At 42.9% G+C, this 13,563-nt stretch overlaps 1 protein-coding gene across 17 annotated transcripts in view; it reads right to left on the reverse strand.

Moving 5' to 3' along the window:
* Positions 1-13,563, reverse strand: part of RNF182 (ring finger protein 182) — a 137,861-nt gene that overhangs the window by 49,862 nt on the left and 74,436 nt on the right. For 11 of the 17 annotated variants that reach the window (XM_074987627.1, XM_074987633.1, XM_074987629.1 and 8 more), the window contains 2 exons: positions 12,627-12,742; positions 9,064-9,140 (listed from right to left, as the gene is read on the reverse strand). The gene's annotated coding sequence lies outside the window, so the exon portion shown is untranslated. Of the gene's footprint in view, positions 1-1,277; positions 1,396-9,063; positions 9,141-12,626; positions 12,743-13,563 lie in introns of all 17 variants that reach the window. The other 6 variants (XM_074987622.1, XM_074987619.1, XM_074987631.1 and 3 more) reach the window with 5 other exon arrangements.

A 13,563-nucleotide genomic window follows, 5' to 3' on the forward strand; every position in this document is an offset into this window, starting at 1 on the left:
TATTTAAAAATTTAACCGTGACAAATATAAATTGACGATGATCAGGGGTCAGTAATCTGCTGCTGTGACCAGTGCTCCCTGTAAGCTGGGCACTTGGGCAGCTGCCCAGAATAGATTCAGATGCTGCCCAGCTGATTAGCAGAACACCTACAGAACCCACACCCAGCAACATGTGTTTCTGTTGGTGGTGCTCATCCATACATGCCTCAGGCACACAACAAAATTTATTCTGCACATGGATGAAGAATATTAGAGGGAACACTGGTTGTGACCCACTTTGGGGGACTGACTCACAGTTTGAGAACTGCTGGACTAGACAATGGGGATTTTTACTTAACAGCACATCTTTAACTATCCTAAACCCAATTCTGACTCTTAATCAAACTGACAACTTATGTGTCATCTCAGTCTCAGTTTTTGTTTCTCAGAAGATGAAGAATTTTGCCAGAACTCCTGGGGATTCTTACGTACCAAATAAAAGGGTTTGCTATACAAGTTATTTGTCAGTAATGGCTGATGGATGTGTCACAGATATTTTGTAAACTAACTGTCATTTTCAAATAACAAAGACTTTGGCTATTGAATGACCAATGGATTTGCTTTCTTTGTTCTCCCCGCTGAGGAATACACAGCTCATTCAGTTGCAGTTAGTAGAAGGCAGAGTTTTTAAAGAACTCAGAGATTACTTAAAAATCAATTGAGCTCTTTCTAGTCTATAGTTACACTACGGATGCTACCATGGCATGAGCTGTAGCACCTTCGCTATGCGGGTGCAGGTCTCATGATATGGGGAGATATTAGGGGCAAGTGCCCTGGGGTCCAGTGATTCAAAAGGCCTGGGATTCCCAGATGCTGCAGTTGCTACAGCAGCTGCAGAGATTGGTGGAGTCCTGGATGCCCTGAATCACCACTGGAGGACCACATGGCCATGCTCCAGGTGGCCAAGGACTGCCTGCTCCCAGCCCCACCCCTTCTGCCCAAGGCCCTGCCCCTTTCAGGAGCTACCCCCACTCTCACATCTTTCCCAGGTACCCAGCAAGTCTGTTGGCCTCCCTGTGCTACTGTAAACCTATAGCATAGACACAGACGACAGCAACACCATTTGGTGTTCTCACAGCAACAGCAAAACATGTCCCTAAGAGACAATAGCTAGGCTGACGGAAAAATACTTCCATCAACCTACCTACGTCTATATTCTGAAATCCAGGGCTATGTTGACCTGACTTTTAAGTGTTTACCAGGTCTCACTCAAAGAAACTGATGGAGAACTAACTTACTTTAGACAAACATAGGAAGTGATCCGTACCCATATGAGACAGGCTTGCTCACCTCCATAGTGCTTCCTGCTGGTCAGTCTGGGAACCAGCTCTTCCAGGTCCAGAGGACCTCTAATACCTGTTATCAGAGAGGTAGCCGTGTTAGTGGGTCTTTGCCCACAAAAGCTTATGCTCCAAAATATCTCTTAGTCTATAGGGTGCCACAGGACTTCTTGTTCTATTTCCTGTTGTTTTTCCATCCCTGCACCATGTCACGTCAGGCTCCATGTCCCTCCCAGACCATGGGTGCCCGCATCTCTGGGTACTGCCCTACAGCAGTGCCCACACTCTCAGTTCCTCCCCTCCCAGAGAAACCCTTTACCCCTAAGCCACTACTTGCCTGAGTGACCCATTACCATTCATCACCTAGCTTCTTCCCTCAGGGGTCACCTGCATTTTGAAGTGGTAATGCCATAACTCTGCTGCCCTGGTACCTTCCTGGGCCCCTGTTCCTGGGCCCCAACCTGGGATTTAGTCAGGCCTGAGCTTACCCTGCCTTTCCCTGGCACTGCTCTGTCCAAGTTACCCCTGCTAGCAGACAGGCAGGTCCATCTCCTTTCAAAGTGGGAGTGAGACTGCACCCTCTTTTTGCTTTTGCAGCCCCTTTTATAGGGCCTAACCAGGCCCTGATCAGCTGCCTCACATCCTCTCTGGATTAATCCACCGGACAGTCCTCTCTCAAGGTGGTTGTAACACTTTCTGTAACAGTGTGGGGCAACTGCCCTGTCACCCCCTAGAAAGGGCCAGGAACACAGCTGGCATCATGGGATAGAGAGACAACTGGAACTTTGCTTTTGTGAGTTCATGGGGTCCATGACTTTTATGTTTCAATAACTGGCCAAGTTAAATGTATTTCTCTGTTGGCTGTAACATGGTGACTTCTGAATGATGTATCTGGTCAATTCCAAAAATTCAGAGCATGTTCTAGAGAACAGTGGATAGAGGTTTATCAATTTTGATGAAAACTAGGGGGGGAAATGAGGAATGCAAGAGGCCAGGAGCAGGAGGAGGACCCTAATATTGGCTGGGGCAACTGGTGCTTGAACCATGGCCCTGCCCCCAGCAACATATTCTCTTGGGGCACCCCTTCTCCCTTAGGCCCTGCCCTCATGCTGTCCCTTCTCCCTGACTGTCCAGCCTTGCCTCACCTCTTCTCCCAAGGCTCCATTCCCACATTGCCTCTTCCCGTCCAAACTCCCACCTCCCACTCACTCATTCATGCCCCGTCTCCTCTAACTGGCCCTATGGCTGGTAAAAAGTGATGGGGTCATGACACCTTGCCTCCCATCCCACTACTGCAGTGCCCCATAAACAGCCCCTAGCATCGCGTTAACAGAGTCAGTAGTTTGAACTATATTCATAGTTCTCCTTAGATCACAGACCTGGTTAATATTAAAAACTAACACATTTCAGCACAACAAGAGTTCTGACAATGTCCCAATTGAATTTAAAATATTAATATTCTGAATTAAAAGAAAGGAAACAAGAATTGTGGTGAGAAAGGATGTATGGGAATAGGGAACTGTAGACGTGGGAGAGAAGAGAGAGTCTAAAACCCTTGGAAGGAGTAGGATGGGTGGCACCAATAGAGGGGAAGCATCAGAATTAACTTTAAACATATTAGCTTATATTTTGGCCCTTTTGGAATCTTACAGGTTATTGGATTCTGGTACCTGGCCTTAAAACATTATCTGCTCTATAAGTGTAACTGTGAGGTATTATTCAAGAACACTGTTGGATTTTCCAAAATCATAACCAGTCTCAGATGACAAGCGCAGAACTCTGGTCTCTTCAACATACATCTGGCCACTGAGCCACATATTCATGACTTCCAAGCTTGACTATTACAACAAAATTTACATAGAAAATAATCTACATGGCCCCAAAAAGAGCCAACTGATGGAAAAAGTAGCAACTGGTCTACTTCAACAATCTAGATGGCAGCAAATACATGAGCCAGGGACACCAGTCTTGGCCCTGCTTTTTTATGAAATGCAAAGGGTGGAATACAGTGTAGAGGATGGGCCTGGTTTCCCTACCAACCACAGGAAGTAGCAAGGCTGTTGGAGATGCCAGACAGACAAAAAGTCTGGAAGGATGTACAATTCAGCAGAAGGGGAGGACCTTTTTGACTTGGCTGGAGAGTCAAGTCATGAAGCATGGGTCTGCAGATGTGGGAGTGAGTGCAAGACTGGTGGAGCTAATTCTACGAACAGCCAGGAGGAAGCATCATGACAATGTACTATAAATATATGCTATCATCTGACTCGCAAAAAAAAATTATATCCCATAATTGCAGTATGAGGGGTTCTTTACTTCAATGAAAAGTTAGCAAATTGACATATTTTTCCTTCCAGGGCTTTGTTTTGAACACATCAATGAAGATTCAAATATTTTATTAAAAGTCAGTTCAACTGATTAATGAAAAAAATTATACAATTCCCACATAAAATGGCTTTATATGCCTTTGCCTACTTCCAACCCTAATGTGCTGGATAAAAAAGAATGCATTAGAAAGAGAACATGATATCACCTTAGAAAGCTCATTGCAAATTGAAAACCAAATCACCAGATTACCATTTCTTCCCAACGTTTTGTTTTCTATTTCCAATAACATAACCATATATCTCTTGTGGCTCCAGCACTGCTTACTTTGCTTAAGATCCTTTGGCAAGGGACTTTATCAAAGGCTTTCTGAAAGTCCAGGTAAACTACATCCACTGGGTCACCTATATCCCTGTTTGCTGACCCTCTCAAAGAATTCTAATGGATAAGTGAGGCATGATTTCCCTTTACAAAAGCAGTATTGCCTTTTCCCCAGCATACACCTTGAAACTATTTACCATGTTCAAATATATGTAATTCTGTTCTTTACAAGCTTTTCAACGAACCTGCTTGGAACTGAAATTAGGCTTATCATCTTGTAATTGCCAGTATTGACTCTGGAGCTTTTATTGTTTTTTTAAACTGTGTCACATGAGTTATTCTCCAGTCATCTGGTACAGAAGCAAACTGAAAGGATAAGTCACATACCACAGTCTATAGTTTTACAATTTCATATTTTTTGTTCCTTCAGAATTTTTGGTTGGCTAGGTTATGCAGTGGCTTAAACATTGGGAGAAAGACTCAGAAACGTTGCAGCATGGAACTGCACACATTCACAGGCATAATTTGATTGTACAATTATTGTTATTTATGCAGTTACTATGATCGCACACACAACTTAGGTAACCATGTGTGCAAATCACCAATGAAGTATTTAAGCTGTTTTTTGCACACACTATGTCTAGTGTTGTGCAAGCAAATGAAACACACAACCAGGCCTTTTATGCATTTTTATGAATGTAGGGTGTCAGAGGACACTAACAATCTGGTAGTGAGTCTGGAATTGAATGCTTTTGGTGGCTTGTTGCTGGTTAGATCACCTGGAAAACTTGCTTGGACCGTTACTCAAAAAGCTATTGCTTTTTTTTTTAATGTACATGCAACATGAACAGAACTTTTTCCTGTGTTCTACCCAGATCATGGTCAGGTAGTGTATTGTTGCCATCTACAGTTGGTTTGTCAAAACAGATTTTTAAAGTGAAAATGACTATACTAACCCTTCAACTTTCTTAGCTTGCTCTTACTTAGCTTCTATGCCCGCTGGACAGAAGAGAAAGTCATATGAGGAGAAAGTAAGATCTTCTTAGTGTGTGGAAGAAAGTTAAATCAGCATTTATAAAATGTAGTGCAATACAAGATAGCAGGAGAGCTATAATATAAATTCAAACCCCTACCAAAAATACAAGTTTTTGTATGGAAAGGCAACTCATGATGCTGTGAATTTCCTGTAGCTAATTATACCTTCCATATTAGATTCAGGATTTTGCAAGAAAGCATTTCCTACCATACCACTGCTTCTTGACATCTGCTGCCTTATCATTCAAAATAATGTAGCATCATTTATAGGAGGTATATCAACCTCCGTATTAAAGCATTCTGTATTAACAGTCAGCAATTAAAATCTCAGAGCTTTTGTTGCTCCTGCAAAATCTAAAAGTAAGTATGTGAGGCATATGTAACTCTGTGCTACAATGGTTATGATTTTGTTTTTTATGTTCTGCAGTTTTAAATGTCTAGGACTCAGCGGTGCCTGTACAAGCAAGTATCATTTTGTTAGGCAGTATTGGTGCAGCATGTTACAGCAGGAAGATATATATTATACTCTGTCATGGAGATTTGACCTTGATTTCCCCTGGATTTGTTGTTTCCTTTCACCTAAAATAAGTAATTCACAACAAAGCTTATGGAAAACAACAGAGTGATGAACCTGGTGTTCCCTGAAGAACATTGTACCTTTCTCCCTGCATCTTTGAATAATAGCTTGGTCCTTTCCCCAGGAGGAGCAAAAAACAGATTTAGAGTCTGAGGCATAACTAACTCCCTGAAAAGCCCTGGAATAATCCTTGGACCTGAAAGCATCATTCTGAAACAAAGCTCAAGAAACAAATGTCATGTTCTGTCTCTTTTGGGCAGCTTTGACATTTTAGCAGTTTTGCTCTCATATTCATATGATTCTAGTTTCTCTTCTGCTTTAGCTACATGTGGGCTAATGACACAGCTCATAATAAAATATTCAGGGAGATTTCTACAGGGGATTTCTCATCCAACAAAAATCACTGAGAATCCTACAGTTTTGCTTACTAGCCACAAGTGGGAAGGAAAGGTCACAGTTTTTTCTTGCCCACCATGATTGTGCCACTCTGCCAGATTGAGGGTATTGAGGAAAATTCAGGAGAAGATGTTTTGGGCTATTCACCAAATTTAACTAAGTTGAGATATGATATGTGTTTGAGGTCACCCAAGCTATGTCTACACAGCTGAGTTATTCTGAAATAATGAGATAATTTTGGCAGTGTCTAAATGATACACAGGCTATTTTTAAATACATCTGAAATAGCAGGTGTGTTATTTTGATTCTGGTAAACCTCATTCCCTGAGGAATAATGCCTATTTTGAAACAGGCCACAATGGATTCCAATGGCACTATTTCAAAGTAGCACTGTGGACCTAAAAAGGCTATTTTGAAATTCATTTTGTGTTTCGTTGCATTGTTGCAAAATAAGATACTTCAAAATAGCAATTTTGAAATAGCTTATGTCAGAATAGGGCTGTCGTACAGCCATAGCCCCAGGCTGCTACTGGAGAAACAGGAGAGCTTGGACCAGTATCTGGGCATAAATGCCATCATTCTTCCATCAATGGGACAACCACATGTGAAGTAATGTACTCTGGAATGTAAAGACGGGAAATGGATATAGGTTCACAGATTTCAGAATTTAATATAGAAGTTTAAAATCACACAAGAAATGCAATTAACAGAAAAGTCAATGATCCTATTATTAGTATTGGGGACCACTCAAATATTAACTGTGTGGTGAAGACCTGCTTTGTCATATGCATGAGCTGGGGAGGCAGAGGAGGGTCCAAATTTACAGGCTTATGAAAAGGAGAGAGTCCCAGTCAAGAGGAGGGCCAGAGCTGACAAGGGCAATTCAGTCATTCACCTTGTCAACTCTGGCCCGCCTCTTGACTGGGACTCCCTCCTTTTCACGAGCCTGTATATTTAGACCCCCTTCTGGAACCCCCACTCATGCATATGACAAAGTGGGTCTTTGTCCACGAAAGCTTATGCTCCAAAATATCGGTTAGTCCGTAAGGTGCCACAGGACTTCTTGTTGTTTTTGAAGATGCAGACTAACTTGGCTACCCCTCTGATACTTATGTGGCGAAGGTTGCTGAAAAATTTATTGGAAAGACTTGTCTATTTTCCAAAGTAAATTTTAAAGATCACTGTAAGTAGGAATCCCAATGTTATCTTCTTCATTCTGTGGAAGCAAACATTCCAGAAGAGCCATTTAAATGTTTTGTAAAAGTTTAAACAAAATCAAAAACAGTTGCCTAGCAATCCCAAGCGCTTTGACGTTCATTACAATGTTAGAAGAGACAGAGGAATGATAAAAATTTATAATTGGTTGGTCTGACCAAGAAGGATGATCTTTGGATCAAGATGCTCTCCACAGTATATTTAACCAATGCCATATAAAATGTGCAAGAAACATCTGTTTTTCCCCCCTGCAGAGCCAAACAAATCAAAATAAATTCATCATCAAATGTAGATCCTCTCGCATTATAAACAGGACTAAGTGAAGATGGAGTAATGCTGGATATACAATAGCATCTCAACATTCGCTCCCCCGGGGTCCCGGGTAGGATCTTTGGCAGCCGCCACTTCCCAGGGGCCTTGGGTAGGAGCACCGGCACCTGGGCTCCAGGCAGGAGCGGCATTCGCAAAATTCAACACTTGCGAGGGTTCTCAACATGGAACCCTCATGAATGTCTAGATCCTACTGTATTACATATCACATAAAGTTCAATATTTACGAGGGAGCCTAACATGCCAGAATAAATAAAACCAAGGAAAAACAATATAGACAATCAACAGCCTAGAATAAGTAACAAAGCACAAGCTCACAGAAACCCCAGCCCTTTCCAATCTCACAGTAACCATGTAAGAAACAACAGTAGGCAGGAAGGACTGACGTCTGAGACTGGAATGCGACAGGGTTAGTGGGTCTTACTCTTCAGAAGGCGGGGCTAGCCACCATTTTGAGAGATTCGGTATAAGACCCACCAACTTCATCCTATATGCCTAAGTTACTACGTACATGATTCATTCAATTGTCTCTCCACCCTTGCTGGCGCCCCACTCCCAGAAAAAAATATCAAGGAGCGAGAACTAATACTTTCCCAAGCACTGGCCACTTCTTTACCTGACTTCTCTGGCTATTGAGCCACTTGGTAACCAGACCCAACCAGGAGAGATCTGTGGGTATCAGCAATATAATCTGCACTTAACATCTCCAGCCACGTAACTTTTATCTCCCTGCCTGCTGCCCCGTCATCATTGTAGCTGACCCCACTTGAAAGTTATCAGCCAGGGTGAGTTTTTTAAAGTTGCTTCATCTCCCCATCTCTGACCTATCACTACAAATGTAAAGAGTCTTTTATTTTTAGAAATTTGACTCAATACCTGCTGGAATATCTGTGAGAGGAGCATAAAGCAAACAAGTGTTTCTGCCATAGGCACCAGCCTGAATCTCATGCTTATTGAATGGCTCCTGAGTAAGGTGACCATCCATCCCATATCAGCCAGGACAGTCCTTTCTTTCAGGTACCAGGCAGGCATCCCAATTTATATTTAAAAAGGGCTAATTGCCCTGCATTTGCAGCTGGCGCCTGGCTCCTAGCTCCCCAACCATGGGGAGCTGGGAGCTGTACCAGTGTGGCTGGCCCTGATCCTGGCTTCCCACAGCTCAGGGGAGCCGGGAGGAGCCCAGTTCCTGGCTCCCTGAAGTTCAGGGAAACCAGGAGCTGCACTGGTGCGACTGCTGCCTGGCTCCAGCTCCCTGAAGCTCAGGGGAGCCAGAAGCCAGACCAGTGCGGCTGTTGCCCTGTTCCCACCTCCCCATAGCTTGAGGAATCTAAGAGCCACAGCTGTCCCACCACCACCACAGCCAGGGAGCACCCTCACCCTCAGCAGGGTGGCAACTCCCACAGGGCAGCCACCACCTGACTCCTAGGTGACCATCCATTCCATTTTGTCTGGGACATCTAGCATCATCCCCTGTCCCTTACTTGGCCTGGGGAGGTAGGGTCACCCTAATCCTGAGGGTGAGTTTGTGTTAACTTATTTGAAGGTTACCTGAGGATGCAGCCAAGTTGGCGATGATGAACTGGGCCAATATTTGCTTGAGCTAAGTCTTGCCACTCCCCTGACAGCTGGAAAAGAGTTTACTCTGTAATTCGTCACAAACAGCAGGTATGTGATCACTTTTGATCCACAACATGGTTACTTTTTTCCCTCCCTTTCACTAAAACATGACATGAGCATGATTACACCCTATCCATGTCATTGGAGCCATGGCTCAAAAATGCTATAACTTTTTTCATCTTCAGGGACAAGCAGGACCTTAGGTCAACACAATCAAAAGGTGGCAGTTTATAATGATAAATGCTTATAATTTAAAGGGGCCAAAAAAGCAGAGGAAAAAAGGTCCAACATCCAAGCAAAGTAGCCTGGGTGATACCAGGCCTGGCAAGTTGGTTTCATTACTCATTTACTACCAGAGTTCCTTTCGCTCCCTTTTTTTTTTTTTTCCCCAATACTGTAGCCTCTACTATGATCCAGTCTAGAAACATTACGCCTAGATTAACTGTGTCTGTCAGTAACCTCAGCCAGAGATTTCCAGTTCTCATTTCTCCATTTTTCACTGCTGAGCCGCCCACCACCTGTTTCCTTCACCTCCCACTCAAAAATCTGTGCTTCCCCTTTCCAGCTGACATTTGCATCACAGAATTTGTCTGATGCTACCACAGCGTGAACACTCTCATTCTGTGGCCCAAGGCAGGGAGGGAGGCTGCATGGGGGGTCAAGCCCCTTAGTCTTTGGGTCCTATTCCAGGCCGTCAGTGGGCCCAGCAAGATCCTCTGTTTACGTCTCTAGTTTCTCCTTATGGTTTTGCCTTCTCATTGAAATTAGGGCCTTATCTTGGGGGTGGTAAGATGCTTCCATTCATGTCATCTGGGAATGTCTGCTATGGCACCCTTAGCCCCATAGCCTTGCCAGAATGTCTTGAGTCATTAGAGAAGCTGGATGCTTTTTCCTTCTGTCTTTGGATACTCAAGCTACTGCTGGCTGCACAGGGAAGTTTAGCACCTACGGGGAAGTGGGGGTTACAGTCATGTGGTCTGGGGAAGATCACTGAGGGGGTCAGGTGACCTTTGGGAGTCCTCATTGTTCTCTGTGTTGCCATTGTCTCCTCATGATAGCTTGAACCTTGTTACATTCCTCATCTGCGGACGTGACTGTATGGCTTTATATCTCACATGGTTTGAGAGGCAGGGGGAAGAGTGGAAAGTTATCAGTACAATAAATATAAAAAGTAACCAAAAAAAAAAAAACCCTCAAGAGTCCTTTGAAATGAGATTGTTCAGTTCTTAAATGGAAGTGACGGGTATCTAGAGTACTAAAAAGGCAACTTTGGATGAGATAATTATTCTGCCCTGATAAGAATAATCCAAAATAAACATGAAAAAGAACCAACATTTTCTCTTTCTTGCAGAATGTGGGCTCCAGATTATAGTTTCAATTAGCATTACTCAGGATGTGTTTTCCTCTCTGAATCTGAGCAAGCCTCTAAACAGGGATGGGAAAAGAAAGACAAAGTAGGACTGTGATGAAAGTGGCAAAGGGCCAACAACATAGATCTGTGTAGCTAAGCTGTGTAGCTAAGCTGGGTGATATGGATATAGCCAGGCTTGCTTGTGCTCTTGCTCCTGTTGAAGTTGGTGGCTAAACTCCTAGGATAACATTTTCAAATGCGGCCTTCAATTTTAGGTGTTTCAGTTTTTAAATGACACCTTGGAGTCAAATTTTCAGAGAGACTGTACAAGTATAGCTGAAGTCAATTAACACTTTGGAAAATCAGGCCCAACATGCGGCAGGATGGGCACCCAAAAATGTAGCCATTACAAATTAGCAGTCATTAAAAATAGAAACCTTTGATAGAATTAACTTCTTTGATAAGAGATGCAGATTCTTTTGGCAAAATTCTCTCCAAGACATATGTCAGATTTTAATTTCAATGTTCTACTCTTTCAACATGCACAGGTGCCTGATTTCATAGGCTGTCCATGTATGTGGAAAAAGCAGAATATAAATTAGCATCTGCCATACAGGCATAAAGAGAAGCTTGCTCTTAAACTTGAATTGACACAGGTTATTACTGTGCTTGGGAGATTTCAATTCTCATTCTTTTCTGCCAGTTGCATCTCCCAGATGTGGGACTCTGTGGCAGGACCATGGATATTCCAGGACTAGGGAATCCCAGGGCCAGGAGCCTAGTAGCAGAAGGACTGAGAGTCCTGCTGGGAAAACTGCTGAACTGGGAGCCTGGTGGGGCCAGCATCTGGTACCTTGGCCAGGGAGCCAGGGCCAGAGCCACTGTCCAGCAACCCTAGCTAAGTACGGAGCCAGGGACAGGGCTGAACCAGTGTCTGCACCCCTAGGGCTGGCCTCTATCATCCTGGTCAGGGCTGGAATGGTGTCTCTGGGGACAGAAGCAGGGGACCTCCCTTGGTCCAGCAAATTCCCTCATTCAGGACAGGTTACATCCCAAGGCTGCTGGAGCAGGGAGGTCCAATCTGCAGTTTCAGTGAATAGTGTTAACATTTATTTTTAAGCATTTTGTAAAAAAAAAAAAATATATATGTTTGCTGTTGTTCTAAATTATGGGTTTTAGAATTTTTCCCCAAATTTTATCCGTTTAAATTTTCGGCTGTGTCCGACAAAGGGGACCAGACAATTACTTAATGACAATAGAAGAGATTCAAAAAGTTAAAGCTTTATAACCACTACAAGAGACCTTTTCAGCATGACATGTCAAAGTGCACAAAGTAGCTATCCTACAAGCAGATGTAAGGCATTTTTCTTACTTTCCCTATGTGTACATTTTGATGATAATCAATGGGTGTACTTACCAGTTTGAGTCTGAATGGAGAACCCCCCCCCAACATTTACTGATATTTACCCATAAACATTTAATCCTTTCAAGATTAATTATGAGTAATCTATATGTACGGCATTAGTTATTGCTCAGCAACCTTCACAATTTGTAAGTGTTGGTATAGATAGCCTCAAGGGTCTTCTGTGGTTAAATGGAAGCCCAGTGCCTCTAACCCTGGAAATCCCCAGAAAATGCAGCAAAACTGTTCTGTTTAGCTGTTGTGGATTTCTGTAGCTTCTTAGGAACTTTCATTTGACTAACAGTCTGGAAACTGCCTATGTGCTCTATCACTTAACATAATACCTTGCAATATAACCAAAACTGTCCTGCTTTTATCAAAGGAAGGGGTATATCATGGGGCTGTTCCTTTAGAGACAGTTTCTCTTTCCGGTTCAAGGCTTTTATAATTATCCAGACTTTCATATGGCAGACAAAGAGACTGCGGACAAAACTATCATCTAAACTGCCTCATTTCTAATCCCAGCAAAAAGTAAACCTGAGCCCTCTATCAGCAGCACAAAGTCTAAATCCTGTTGCCAAGGTGTATTTCCTAAGGATAGAAATTGGAGCTTCTTCAGGGGGTCCTAAAAATAAAAAAATAAATCCAGATACTATGTAGGAAGGAAAGCTATGTAGACAGGAAAACTGTAGACAGACTGGGCAGCACCACATGACAATCTTAATTTAGCCAGCTACTCACATAACCTTTGCTGTACGACCCTTCTGATGGAGCCCTTGTTTCATCTGGGTGTACACTGTTTCTTCGACATGATGAAAGTCAAGATTCTCTAACTTGTGCTTCCTGATGAGCACTGCCTTGCAGGGAAACATATGGAGATGGAGGGAAATTTGAGATGTCACTATCAGGCAGACATGGGAGTGAAATCTAATTTGCATATCACACTATCAGGCATACACATCTTAGCAAGCTAGTGCCTTTTTTGGAGGGAAAGGACTGATATTAATGTTTGTTGAACACTGGCAGAGTTCCCAGGATTGTGCAGACACTGAGAAAGGCACAGTCCCGAAGACTTCTCTGGGACATGCTGGATTTTCACATTAGTTTCTGTTTTAATGTTCAACTTCCACCCTTGCATATGACCATACAGCTCCTGCAGTTAGTGACAGCCCTTCAAAGATGTGGATGTATTCCTCTCACAAACTGAGAAAAGCAATATAATTTTCAGTAGTCTCCCTCCCAAACTAGTCTTACTAATCTTTAATTGCTTCCAACAATCAGAAGTGGAAGTGAAACTCAAAGGTCATCAGAACGCTTAAGATAAGGGGTAGGTTTGCACTAGGGGATCACTAAGCATGCACATAAAAGAGCGTGCTCAGTATTGGAAAGTACAGACAGATTCAAAGTTCCCCCAAGGGAAAATCCCAGCAAGGGAAATTTTAGAAGCAGAACAATGAAGTCTTCTGCAGTCAAAATTTCACTTTCTTTTTCCATATTTTGCTTGGCTGCTACCACAGTCCCTGCATGTTGTTTGTATGTTTTTGTTATAAGAATTATGACTTTACAAATATTTGTGGAGGAAACCAAGAGGCTTATTTTTGTCTGAGGCGATAACTCTCCTTGGGGAAAAAATCATCATTTGAAATGCGTTAAGTAACACAAATTAACAACCAAATAT

This window comes from Carettochelys insculpta, chromosome 2 (genome assembly GCF_033958435.1).
Source record: "Carettochelys insculpta isolate YL-2023 chromosome 2, ASM3395843v1, whole genome shotgun sequence".
In the NCBI taxonomy this organism is placed as follows: Eukaryota; Metazoa; Chordata; order Testudines; family Carettochelyidae; genus Carettochelys; species Carettochelys insculpta.